General features: G+C 40.8%; 1 pseudogene; it reads left to right on the plus strand.

Moving 5' to 3' along the window:
• The first annotated feature begins 3411 nt into the window (after positions 1-3411).
• LOC116684888 (T-box transcription factor TBX2b-like) lies at positions 3412-10999 on the plus strand (annotated as a pseudogene).
• Positions 11000-14256: the final 3257 nt, after the last annotated feature.

The following is a 14256-nucleotide window of genomic DNA, read 5'->3' on the forward strand; positions in this document are numbered from 1 at the left end:
TTTTTTTGCAAAAAACTCTCCAGAAAGTGCCCTTTAATGGTTTTTTTTTCAATTTTTTTTCCTGGGGGGCATACCCCAGACCCCCCTAGGGAGAACCCCACCCCCCCACATATCACAAATCACATTTAAACCCGAGGATAAGACCCCAAAAAATTGCTTGTACGTACAAAATGGGTTGCCCCCCCAAATCTCACTCCAAGGTTTTGGGAAAGTTGGCAGCCCTGCAGATGTATTTCATCATATTTGCCAGTATGAGTTTAGTGTACTACCATGCTAACATGTGCTAATTAGCACATAACACAAGCTGAGGATGATGGTAATGTCATTGTTTAGTAAGACAGTGTTGGACAAACTAAAACTTTGACCTGATGGTGGCGCTAGATGAAAGTTAGTGACCATCAACGTAGGACAAGTGATCTTGAGCGGGACATGGATATGTGTACCAAATGGTCGGCAATCTTTAAAGTGTTCTGAGACATTTCACTCAAAACCACAAATGCCCCTCATGGTGGCGCGAGGAACAGATCACCAAAGTCAGCACATGGGAACCAGGAATGCCTGTAAAATATGTCATGGCAATCCATCCAATATTTAAAATTAAAGGCAGATAGGACAAAAGTGAAATGTGTCCGCAAACAAAAAAAATATAACAAAAATCATGCGGGACCTCTTAGTGTTCAGCTCGCTAATGGAGTTTCTCATCTAACTCTTAACTTATATCTCGTAATATGAGCCACGTTCACATTCCCCTTTGCCAGAGGTGCAGAAAGGACATCGAATCCTGAGCTTTGGAAAGTGACATTGTCATGAATCACTCCAGAAAGCATGGACGACGTAACAACACATGGACTGTACATGTGATTGTACATGTAATGGAAAATAATAGAAGCAGAGGGTATGAATATCCTTCCTGCGCATAGCAAAGATACTCATAATTGAAAAAAGCCTCCCAGCTTTAAAGCTACCCTGCATTTAGAACTTCCACTCAGGAGAAACAGATCCAGTGTTGTGTCTATTATGTTACTAATAGATGTCATGATTAAAACGAGACCCACAGAGCCCAGACAACATTTGAGGTAGGCCTAACTCTTCCTGTCCTCTACCTCCTGTATGTCCATGTGAGAGTGCTCTCCAACCTTCAGATGTGATATGTACTTTACTTTGCTTGCCCTTAGGATGACTTGCCAGGAACCCTCAGTGGCCTAACATTCTTCTGAATTTGTCCCAGGTGTGGACTTTGACCAAGAGTGAAATTCATGCCCACATCCTCATATATGATTGCCTCCTTCCTGTTCTGGCGCTTCTCTCTCTCGAGAGCCTGGCTGGAGTTGCACCAGATAGAAATGTTGGATACATAGACCATCCCTCTCAGTAGCGCTGAGTGAGGAAAAGCCGACCCAGCCACCGCCACTCCCTCTTCAACCCCACACTTTTTACAGTGTTGTCAATGCTTGTGTTCGAAAGGCAACCTCATGCACCTCATTTCTGTGAAAATCTCCACAAAGCACTGAGAATGATGTCTTCCCACCGGTCTACACTTCATCATGAACTCCACTCATGGATTTGTTTTCAAATTATTCCCCTTGACTACTCGCGGAGCCTTCGTCATTCGTGGACCTGCGAGTCACTTCCTATCCGACCTTTTGCTGCCTGTACTGTCAAGCCATCCACTTCACCTTGCACTCAGTTCCCCCTTTGGTACGCAAGGAAAAAACCGTTATGTGTTCTGCGTGATAGTACAACAACCACAGATTATGTTACATGGAACCTTTCTCCAAGATTCTTTAAATTACACACTGCCGTCCCTAACTGATCAGTATCATCATCAGTTCTTAAGGAATAATACAACAATTTGTCTTTATGTCTCTCTGTATGATTATTGATATGTTTTTCTGTGCGATATCATGCTTTACAGTCAGTGTGTGTGTGCGTGTGAGAGAGAGAGAGAATGAGAGAGAGAGAGAGAGACAAAGAGAGAGAGCGTTAGGATATTCTCTTCTTCAATTCTTTCACCAGGGAAAATATTAATAAAGAAACCCAACATGATCAAGATCTACAATATATCCAATAAATCTATTAATATTACAAGTGAACCTAGTGAATCACCTATAAAAGTCTAGGCTACATCACATTCATAAATTATAATGTAAGAATTATTGAAAAAACCTTTCAGTCTAAATTAGTTCAGAGTGGTCTACCACAACAAGGGAGATTACAAAATGTAACTGCCTCAGTAAATAAATAAAAAAAGCTCTTTTTTTCACGTCATCTGAGCCAAATTGCCCCAGGTTTTTAATCTAAAAACTCCAGTTCTTACATCAGACAAGTGCTGCTCATTTAGATCCTTGGATTAGAGTAATGTGTAATGTCTCAACTCAGGTGTCTCCATGTTCACAAGCAGTGTAGCCTGTAGGGTGCACTGGAACTAAAAACTGGAGCAGCGACTTGAGGATTTGGAGAGTTGCCTAAATGTGAAGTGACAGGAGAGAGCTCTTGGCTCTTCGCGGGACGCCAGCGAACTGGCGCCGAGTCCGCCTTAATTAACAGATCCATGAATCCCACTTCATCAAATCCTCGGTGCTTTCAACGATGGACACGTGAATGAGTCAGTCGGCCGGCGACGCAGTACAGAATCACAGCTTTCTCCATTAATGTCACCATCATTAGACAATTTGAGAAGGTTTTCACATGACATGACAGCACGATGATCATCACCTTGATGTAATACATAATAATATAAATAATATGAGTCTGTAGTAATTAAGACATGGGCTCACTAATATAAATAGAGGCCAAAATGTAGACATCACTAACGTTCAACTAAGGCATACTACTGAATGATATATTATAATAATACACAAATAATAGAATACATACACGAACAAAAATAAAATTATTATTTCATTCTTATAACTAGTACTATAACTTTATAAAACATTTCTGAAAGTAATTTAATTGGGATTCCTTATGCTGTGTGAGCCACGTCCTCTGTCCTCTGAGAGGCTAAACCCCGCCCCGCCTCTGTAATTGGTCCAGAAATGAAGCCTGTCAAAGATATTTGGCTTTGTTGGTGTAGGGCCGGGGCAACAGACGTGTGACAGCGTACCATCTCCATGACTCTCTCTGTCTTCATCACTCGGTGCCACTGCAGTTTTTCACAGGTTTTGAACCAGATTGCGCATGGTCGCAACGTGAGCTGCCCTCTCCCTCTCCATGGTGGAGCTCCCAGCGGACAGGGCACATAAGGACCATCCATGCCTTTGACATAGTTACGTTATCTGGAGATAACGTTCTCACATTTTGCATTCCTCCTTTGATCATCTTTCATGCTACAAAACTCAAAAACTCTTAAAACGGTTTGTTGCAAATCAGCAGAGACTTTCTAGTAGCGAGGGTCAGATCGATGCCCTGATGAGAGATCCTGTTGACACAGCGGCTGCCATGGCTTACCATCCTTTCCAAGCTCACCGACCGGGTGCCTTGACCTTGTCAGCCTTCTTTTTCCCGCCGCTCAGCCCTCGTTTGTCCCTGCGGCTCTGGCTTTCCCAGACGTCATCCCCCGTTTGGAGCCTGCGCCGGAGCGGGCTGCCCCTGACGGGCGCTGCGCGCTGCTCTGGGCCGCCAGCACACCGGTTCACCCCTCGCGCCTTGAAAAGTGTGCAGACGGAAGAAGGCTCGACGATGACCCGAAAGTCACACTGGAATCAAATCATTTATGGAAAGAATTTCACAAATGGGAACGGAGATGGTTATAACCAAATCAGGAAGGTACGTGAACTACAATGTGCAAAGGCATTACCGTATCCATGGGTTTGAAAATCTCTCATTTTATATACTGTCTCTTATTATTATTATTATGATTATTATTATTATTATTATTATTATTATGGGATCGTTTTTGGGTCTTGTGTTGTGTGTTGTTAAGAAGCCAGTATAGTTAGGAGCCCTTAGTTTCAGGGGCCAGGTCATCCTTGCTCAATTACTAGCCTACAACTTTAAATCCCACTCTGATGTTTAAAACTTCCGAACTCATATTTTTGGATTAGCGAAAAAATGTTTCAAGTGGACAATTTAAGCTCCTTGCTTGCAAAAAAGTCCAAATAAGTGTCTATATCGATGTTTCCGTTCATTCTCTGCAAAAGGAGGATGTCCCAGCTTTCAAAGTGCGGGTAACGGCTGGTTGAAACAGCGAAGTACATCCTGCTGATGCATCGTCGCTGTTGATGAATTTCGCTACAGCCACAACTCCCGCTGGGTGGTGGCTGGAAAAGCTGACCCGGAGATGGCAAAGCGCATGTACATCCACCCGGACAGCCCGTCCAAGGAGAGCATGGATGAGCAAGCCCGTCGCCTTTCATAATTCAACTCACAATAATTTCGGACAAGCATGATTTGTAAGTAGCAATACTACGAATTGTAGAATTGTAGCCTATCCTATAGGCCTAGGACTTAATAGGCTACTCATGTTCTAAAAAGTCCATATGTTAAACCTGTAGGCTACTTAGACAGTATTGTCCAAAATGTAACTGTCAGTTTAAATATGATTTGTCAATCTATACCACCAACCTTAGACTTTCTTTGTCTTTTTTTTTCCAGACAATTTTGAATTCAATGCATAATACCACCCAGATTCCATATTGTGAGGGCCAACGACATAATGAAGCTTCCGTACAGCACCTTCCGGACTTACGTTTTCCGGAGACGGAGTTCATCGCAGTCACAGCGTATCAGAATGGAAAGGTAACCACCATCCTCCCACCACCATCCCCCCCCCCCCCCCACCCCCCACCACACACACCTCCTCCCCCCTCCCCCCTACGCATGCACAGCAGACCTAATCTACTCGCAGCAACTTTTTATTTTTTGAAAATTTGAGAAAACATGAGTCTGGGGCCTGTTGATGGTTTGGAAACTAAGAGTACGCTAGATGTTAGAGTTATTGGGCCTGAACATGATGCTCTAAAACTGGGCCCTCGTTAGTGCCACTATGAGCTTTGTGGATACTGATGTAATAGGCTACTCAGTTATCTGTCACTGTGCAGGTAGCTGTATTTCTGCAGTGACTAACTGCTGATGTTCTTTTTTCTCCTTAAGATTACACAGCTTAAATCGACAACAACCCCTTTGCCAAGGATTCAGAGACACAGGAAATGGAAAACGAAAAAAAGGTAGGCAATATCTTTTTGCTATCCAAATGAATCAATAATACTAAAGGACATACCGGTAATGGATATGTCATATTTAGACCAATCTCATTTGTGATCCACAGGTAAGCCTTTCACTATTTCGTCAATGCATGGACCGAAAGCAACGCGTACCGGGACTGTGCTGATTCTTACGTGTGAACATCCCAGTACCATGATCCTTTTTATTCCCCTGTGGAGCTGGTGAGCCCCTCTGATTCCACCGCCACCTGTCAAGGTGGTTACCTTACACTTTATCATGTCATTAAGCAGCCATTATGGCAATGTTTATGAACCCCCGGTTTTCCATAGGACACAGTGTTACCGTTACGGTCACAAAACAGACAGTGTTCATTTATGCGTCAGGATCCACTGATTTCGCATTGCTTATATTTTCAAACTCAGGATGGCAGTGTATAAGAGCAAAATTGATGCCGCAGATTCAGAGATATCATGAGTATTATTCCATTCTTCTTCTTCTTGTCAAATCTGGCGCCGACATTACCCAAATGCAAACGGAGGAGAAGGTAGCAGATTCTGGTGACCTTGATCTCTCTACTTCCACACCCTATTCATTTTTATTTACAAACTCCTAGCCTTCAGACCCAATTAATGCGACTCAATGACATCATATGTGGCAATTTAGAGATTCAAGCAGCTCCCTCTTAGCACATACTATGTTTTAAAATGAGGTTTCAAACCAATATCATTGCTTTTAAACAGCTATTAAGTGGACATGGGTGTTGTTCTTTTTGTCCTTCTAAATAATAAATGTAAATGTAAATGTAAATGTAAATGTATTTTATTATATAGCACTTTACAACGACCGATAAGTGAACCAAAGGCGTCACAACAAATAAAACCACAGATTTAAAACAACAATGCACCACTAACAAAATTACAATATTGAATGATAAAAGTAAGAAATATAAAATAACAAACAAATAAAAATAAATAAAACAATACAATCAATGCAAATGTTTCATCACATACTAAGTACCAAACGCCAATTTAAAAGATGCGTCTTAAGTCTTGATTAAAAAGACCCAGGTCAGTAATGATACGCATCTCACTGGTAGCTTATTCCAGAGCTTAGGTCCAGAAACCGAAAAAGCGCGGTCACCCCAGTGTTTCAGTTTTGACCTTGCACTTCCACACTGATTGATTAGATGACCTCCACGTCCTACCACAATTTTCGAATAATCAGCATGTCTAAAATGTAGATGGGGCAAGGCCATTAAGAGCTTTAAACAAACAAAACAATTTTATACTTAATTCTAAAGTGTACCGGAGCCAATGGAGAGAATAAGAATCGGAGTTATGTTTTCTCGGTTTCGTTTTTTTCGTGCCCGTTAACAGGCGGCAGCTGCATTTTGGACAAGTTGGAGACGGACGGTCAGAGGACTGGGAAACACCCATATATAGGGCATTACAGTGTCCAGTCTAGAGCTTATTAAAGCGTGAATAGCCTTCTCAAGATCATGACGGTTTAAAAATGATTTTACCTTTGCCAGAAGGCGCAGTTTAAAAAGCTCGATCTAAACAACATATCAACTGTTTTGTGAATTTAAAGGAACTATCAAAAGTCACTCCTAGTTTCTTACCGTCTGTCTGGCCTTGAAACCAGGGACCAAACCCGTTAGACACAGATTCTCCAAACCAATATATTCGTTTTATCCTCATTTAAGTGCATAAAATTTTGGGCAAACCACTGCTTAATGTCCGTGATGCAGTCAACTAAGGTACCTTGTACTCACCAGGCTTCAATGGCAGATAGATTGGCAGATCATCTGCATAGCATGAAAAGATAGGTTGTGTCTGGCTATAATTGACCCTAGCGGTAGCATATAAATGAAAACAAAATAGGGCCAAGAATGGAGCCTTGCGGAACTCCACAGGAGAGAAGCACAGGAAGAAGTCAAATCCCCCATCATCACAGAAAGTTCTATTTGATAAGTATGACATAAACCACTTCAGTGCGGTGCCATGAATGCCAACAAACTGTTCCAGGCGTGACAGAGGATTGTATGGTCTACCGTATCAAAGGCAGCTGTGAGGTCTAGTAGTACTAAGGCAACAGGACATTTGTTATCTACAAAGAAAGCAATATCATTATGTACCTTTAATAATGCAGACTCATGCTGTGATAACCTAAATCCAGACTGAATTTTTCAAGGACAGAGTTGTTTTCCAGAAAGGGTTTCAACGGTAAAAACAACTTTTTCCAAACTTTAGAAAGAAAGGAAGATGAAAACAGGTCTAAATTAGATAGCAGTGTAAGTCAAGGTTAGGTTTTTAAGAAGGGGCCTAACCACAGCATGTTTAAGGCAGCTGGGAGGCGTTCCTTGACTAAGACAGCTATTCATTAAATCCACAAGCCCAGGCCCGACAACATCAAAACCAGTTTCAGGACTCTAGTAGGCGTATATCAAATGGACAATTTGTGGACTTCAATGATCTCACTATCTCTCGCTAAGGGAAGATAAGAGAACTAACTCAAACTCCTCAAACACAGCAGAAATGATAAACCTTCATAATTAGACGGTGAAGATAACACAACCGTTTTACAAGTGGGGAAGACGAGGGTCCTGATTGAGTCATTCTCCTTTTTTGCCTTTAATGGACAGCTGACAGAAATAACAAACATAAAATGCAACAAATTGAACCTGGGATATTGCAGTTACATAATATACATAACATACTAACACTGGAGCACTAGGGAGGCAGGGAAGTGAGCTACACAAACATGGGGTGGGGGGGGGGGGATTCAGATGTAGATCTCAACCCCATTTACTGTGTGACTCAATTTGGCAAACAAAAATAGTTTGTCTTAATGAACCACTGTTCTGGCGCCTTGGGTTTCACGCGAACACTGTCTCATTCACGGCCATAGATTTTCACACTAAGTTATCTCTGTCCACCATGTTTGGATAATATGCTGACAGGGTACGACTATGCTTGTCAAAAGCCCTGACGAAGACTGTTGTGATTATTTTTTCTGATATTTTGGATTGCCTTCCTTCAGAACTATGTTCCTTTACTCTTACTACAAGACATTTAAAATATAATGTTTTTTTCCCCCCACAGATGAAAACAATATTGGAAGTGATTCAGATGTTGACCTACAAGATAAGGACATTGTTGAAGCCAGCTGTTCCAGGACTGAACACGTGTCTACTTTGAGTCAGAGGAGCGAGGAGATGCTGTGGAACGAGGCTGCTCACAGTAAGAGCGACGACAATCAGGATACGACAAAAGAGAACATCTTTAGATCATCAGATGATGTGCTCTACAGAGTGTGATTCTTCAAAAGGCCCACGAGCGAAACCAATGATGGGTCCCTGCCTATGATGTTGCAAACACAGAGCTCATCGTCCCTCAGTGCCGGTCACCTCAGACTTTGGATTTCTCGAGTGTGCACACAACAGTTCTTAAGCTTGGGGCACCTTTGCTGTTTCACCCGGGACAGTTGTCATTAAGCCGGGGGTACGGGACATCTGTTGTCTTCTTTGCCTGGAGTAGAAAACGGAGGCCTGTCTTCTCAAAGCATCACCTCTCCATCTCCCTTCATTTTCACCACATGCTGGCATCTCAGGTACGCTTCAGCACGAGCATGCTACTCTAATATTACACTTATTCTAAGGAGTGTAATGGCAGGCTGATTTGAAGTTCAGGCAGGAAAAGCTCAGATGAAGAGCTGGACTGAACTTCTGGTGAAATGTGATATCAACTGACAGAAAATCTGCAAATAATGAGACATTTTTTTCACAGTCACACCATTATGCTAATCTAGACCAGTGGACCCTAACCTACAAGGGTTCAACAGAGGATTTTTTTTATAGAGGTAAATCTAAATTTGCTGCGCAAAATTCTGCTTATCTTTCCTGAAGTTTCTCTATCAACCACTCTCACAACTCTCGGATGTGCAATCTGTGATGATGGGACACAAACAGAAATGGCTTAGGCGTCACAAGCAGTTTGGGTTATGGGTTGATTTTCAAAGACTACCAAAACGACACATGGGACCGTTGTATTTACTGCGGCATGGGGGCGGCTTAATCATGTGCCGTACTCATGTTAAAGTTCTAACAGGCACATTTTTTAAAACTAGATAAACGGGAAACTGAACTAGTTTTATTTAGGCAAGAAAAATACTGAGGGTTAGCAAAAACACATGGATTGGCTTAAAATGAGTCCTGTAAAACTACTTAACTCTTATTTGTCTCCACTTTCGGGACCCTCTCGTTCCCTCGGGTCAAATTGACCAGTGACTATACGGGGTTTTTAAAACAATTCCGAAGAAAATTTTACTTCATAATCTATTACACATTGTCTTTATCTCAATTTCAAACAATTGAGATGACATACTGCATATGTTTAGGGAATGCAATCAGTCTCTACTAGAATAGAATTAAAAGGGAAGTCTGATTTGTTTTTTGTCATAAGGTTCTAATTAATGTTAAAATCCCTATGTGATCATTCTTACTGGAAAAAACATAAGTGGTCAAATCCAGAATCATTTTCTGAATTGAGTCAGGAATACATTTTTATCACAGAAAATAAGGTAAGGCCATTGATTTTCAGGAACAAAAATGATATTGAAATGGTCACTTTGACCCGAATACTATACAAGGTTAAATGAGGTGAACATGATGTTACGCATCATTGCATCACAAACTAAGGTCTATAAAACTCATAGGTAAACCGACAGAATGACTGTTGACTTTTGGTTTCACATGGGACATGGACTCTTGTTTGAACCACCCTCCCCCCAACTGGTGTCCTTATGCAGCCTTGGTGCTCTTTTACTTTGTCACCTCACTTCCAAGTTTGCTCTCAAAACGTAATTGTGGATTGTTATAGATAGATAGCCTTTACTAATAGACTCACGGTCCATAAAACAACAACAACAACAAAAGATACAGGCACACAAAACAAACACCAATTAAACAGACAGCTATACCATAATCCCATAAGAGTGACGGGTATCACAAAGCACTGAACCTCGGGTCAGTCAGATGTGAAATGACAGAGTTACAAGAAGAATTCAGGCAACCAATACATTTATATACATCATTCAGATTCCTCAGTAAAGCAGAGAATGGAATAACTCCTGCTTACAGAGTTTCCCTTCGGGATCATAAAGTATTTCTCATTCCGATTCTGATTGCACTACACTACCTATGTTTCCTGAAATAATGTGCAAGCAATCATTATAAGCGACCCGCAGCTTATTAAAGCTTGCCTTTTTGAACTTGACCCACAAGGGGCAGTTATAATCGAGCCATACGGTCGTTTTCTGGTGAGGACGGTCTTGGAAAATGTAGGAACACAGAAAATGTACGGTGTTAGTAAAATTAACAATTGTGTTCTTTCGTACAGGGAATCTCACTGTCACCCTTCGGCGGACCTTTCTCCTATCCGTACGGCTACATGGCAGCACCAGCTCTCCCCCCTGTTCGGCAACCTCCACGCTGGCCAAAACCACTGTTTCCGCAGCTCTCGGCCTTGGTTGTGTTTCAGCCCTTATCAGATCCCCAACTCTGTCAACGCAAGCCAAAACCTGTTCGCAACCAGACCGCCTAGCGGTCCAAGCTCCCAATCTAAGGTTTCCAAATCAGGAGCAGACAGTCAAGTCCAGTGTCTTACAATCAAGTCACAAAACCAAAGCCAGCAGAAGACTACTTCACCAAAACTCATTAAGTGTTCAGTTAATGAACTGCAAAACACACATAATCCAGTTCCAGGACTTGATGAACGACTTCCTCCACAATAGACTCTATGTTTGTTTGTGATCCTTCAAGTGGTGGATGCTGGGTAACACAAGTTTCCGTAGTTCCACATAATCACCTAAAATAAATATTTTGTCAGAAACGGCATGTGTTTCTGCTTTTGTCATTATATCATCAGTAAACCTGCCTCATAAACATTGATTTGATGATTTGCAGGACAAAACACTGCTTTATGTTAACTCATTATATTTAGGCCTACTATACCAGTGTGAGGCAGGTTTCTCACTACAGTTTAAAATATACTAATTTAATGTTTTCGTTATAATGTAATCACAGTCTTATAATCCCACACAACAGTTATACGCAACGTAGACGTCTTAAATTACTTTTTTAAGTCAAATATAGCCCAGTTTTAACATAGACATTGGTGTCTTTTGATTTGCAAAAAGACCAAATTACTGTTGTGACATTTACTGGAAGTTCCAAAAACTATTAAAAGATGGTTTTTGGATTCATTTAGGGAAAACGAGCTATGCAAAACTCAATACCCAAAGTGGGATGCTACATCTAGCAATAACATGCTTACAATATGAATAAATCATTTCTATTGCTTTATTCTGTATGATGTGTATATATTTTGCTCATTTTACATTCTGTCTAAAACATGGCTAATCAAGCTTTTTGAAACTGATCACTGTTAAACCCTCCATTGATATACGAGGAAGTTGTAAACCACCTGTTCACATTCTACCAAAGCAGCACTGTAGACTGGGATGGAAAACTCAGGATTCTTTTTACTTTTACCAGCACTTAAAAATGTCTTCCTAAATCTGGCAGGTTGTCTGCCAAATTATTCAGGTGAATTGTTTTTTTTTTTGCTTGTTTTTTTTTCACAATTTAAATAAGATGTTCACATTTTGCCATTCTTAATATGTTTATAATACATGGATGTAGTATTGTTGTCACATTGAACAATACATATCCAGGTCTATTGTCAGGAAGAGGTCAGATATCCATTTCTTCTGCTGTCTCACCACAAGATACATCTGAATCGGGTAATTTATGATCATTTAATGATTCATCCACGCTTGCTAACCCGATCAAGCATATTGCGCTGTAATGGACTGTCTACAAACAGAGGTAATTCAAGCTCCAGGCTCTCAATGCTTTGCCTTTGTCTTTTTTTTTTGGAACGCTTACGTTATGTATTACTTTTAGTTTTTGCTTCATGTAAAACTTCTCTACACTGAACTCTAAAAAGTCTAAACACCCCTGCAATGCTTGTTCATCACCGCTCTTGGACTCCGGCATTCTAATTTACTGCAATTATTTAAAGCTTAGAGCTAAACAAAGGGAAATCCTTGATAACGCTAGACCAGCTGAAAATACAGAATCTTATCAGCAATAATTTGTCATTATTTTATTTTGTATCCCGCAAAGATGAATGTCTACACATGGACACATGCATGTAGAAGAGATGTATCAAGACTTGGACTGATTCAAGAGCTGGATTCAATGAAGCCTGTGCATCCGGTGCGTGTCCGTACCTGTCTGTTGTTAGGCATAATTGGTTAATTTGACTAAATTACACTTTTTATTTCATTGGACTTCCCAAATACTGTTTTGGCAAGCAGGCGTTGGCCTGTCTTTTATTCTCTATGTTGGTTTCTATTTTAGACGGACTGTGCTTCCTTCTGACCACATTGCTCACTGTAATTGTATACTGTACATGTTTTGTAAAAGCAAATAATGTTGTCAACCTAATGATCTTCATTCTTAAGTAATGGTTTTGGAAAGCATAGGATACATTTGGCACTGTTGCTCCAGGATCAATAATGACCATGTTTTTTTAACAGGTGAATAAAAAAAACACAATTGACACTATGTTTTCTGGAATAGCAGCTTAATTTGAATGTTTGTTGAAGCTTCACAGCACGCTAAAAGTGCTCTGTCACGCTGCTGCTGCCATGCGCTGCTGCCCTTGGCCGAGGCAATGGCTGAGCAATAAAGTGAATGAGGGAGTCGGCGGTCCTGTGCACTTCATTCCATATGCATGATGCAGCTCACTGCTCACAAGGGCATTCCCAAACACCTCTGCTTGTGACAGCAAAGCTCCACTTGAGTTGCAATCTCTCTGCTCGTACATCTGCTCAAGCTGCCCCAAAATACTTTGTCTGAATACATAAATGACATGTAGTCATAGGGACTCACATAGTCCATGCAAAATGTTTTGAAATATTTCTCGGATGTTGAGAAGAGGATGACTTTTTTCCAAACAGTCCAGCTTTCCACCGATTTGCCCACATATTTATGTTCATGCAAAGTGGGTGCATAGTGTGCATTGTGACAAAAGTCATGTCCTTTTAGATATAGAGGTTATAGTCCCCTCATGCAAACAATACAGTATGTATTCAAAAGATGGTTCACACTATATTTACAAAGCCAGATTTTGGCATGACACAATATCACAATGGATACAGCAGGCTAACTTCTTTGCGTGTGATTCAGGCCATCACACACAGAGTAATAAAAGGCAGCTAGTTGTCCTGATGGCGTGACATCTATCTGCTTCACACCAGCCCGGATGTGGCACCGAGTGTGAAGGAAGAAAAACATTACATGATGTATCAAGAAATACTGTATCAAGATACTACTGTTATCCATTTAAAAAAAGACCACCTGTACAAGTGTTGATGCTTGAAATAGCACTTAGGTCAACTATTAAACGTCATGATCCTTAAACCGTGTTTAAAGCCTAGAAAAGATACTTTCTGGAGCTGGGGTAAGAGACACTGTGTTGCGCATGTTATGGTTACACTAGAAGAAGAAAATTATGAAAGAGGAAAGACTCATTAGCTTATATAAGGTGGGAAAAAAAGGATGGCCATTTTGGAATACCATATTTAGTTCTCCTTACTACATTAGCGAGTGTTGTTTTTGGCGTTAAACTAAAACTACAACTGAACTAAACTCTCAAAACTAATTTTCTAACTAATATTCATATTTCTAAATATGTTTGTTCCGTGCGCCCCCTACAAAATGAATTTTGACTTCAAAAAATACATTGCATAGGATCATAAGCCAATGGAATCAATTTAAAGACACCCGTACCTCTTTAAAGTTAAATCTGTAGGCCGTATTTTCAAAAGAATGATGATACATTTATCATCTAAACTATATTTGAGGTCGTTTTTTAATTATGACAAAATAACCAGGCATGGCACTACAAACTGTTCCTGGGCTTGTTAGAGTACATAACGGTGTGTGCGTCACAACGGCTTGACATATGAATACAGGTGCATTACCCAATGGCACTTACAAGGACCTGCCTTGCTGTTGTT

The sequence above is a fragment of the Etheostoma spectabile genome, unplaced genomic scaffold (genome assembly GCF_008692095.1).
Source record: "Etheostoma spectabile isolate EspeVRDwgs_2016 unplaced genomic scaffold, UIUC_Espe_1.0 scaffold00569362, whole genome shotgun sequence".
NCBI lineage: Eukaryota > Metazoa > Chordata > Actinopteri > Perciformes > Percidae > Etheostoma > Etheostoma spectabile.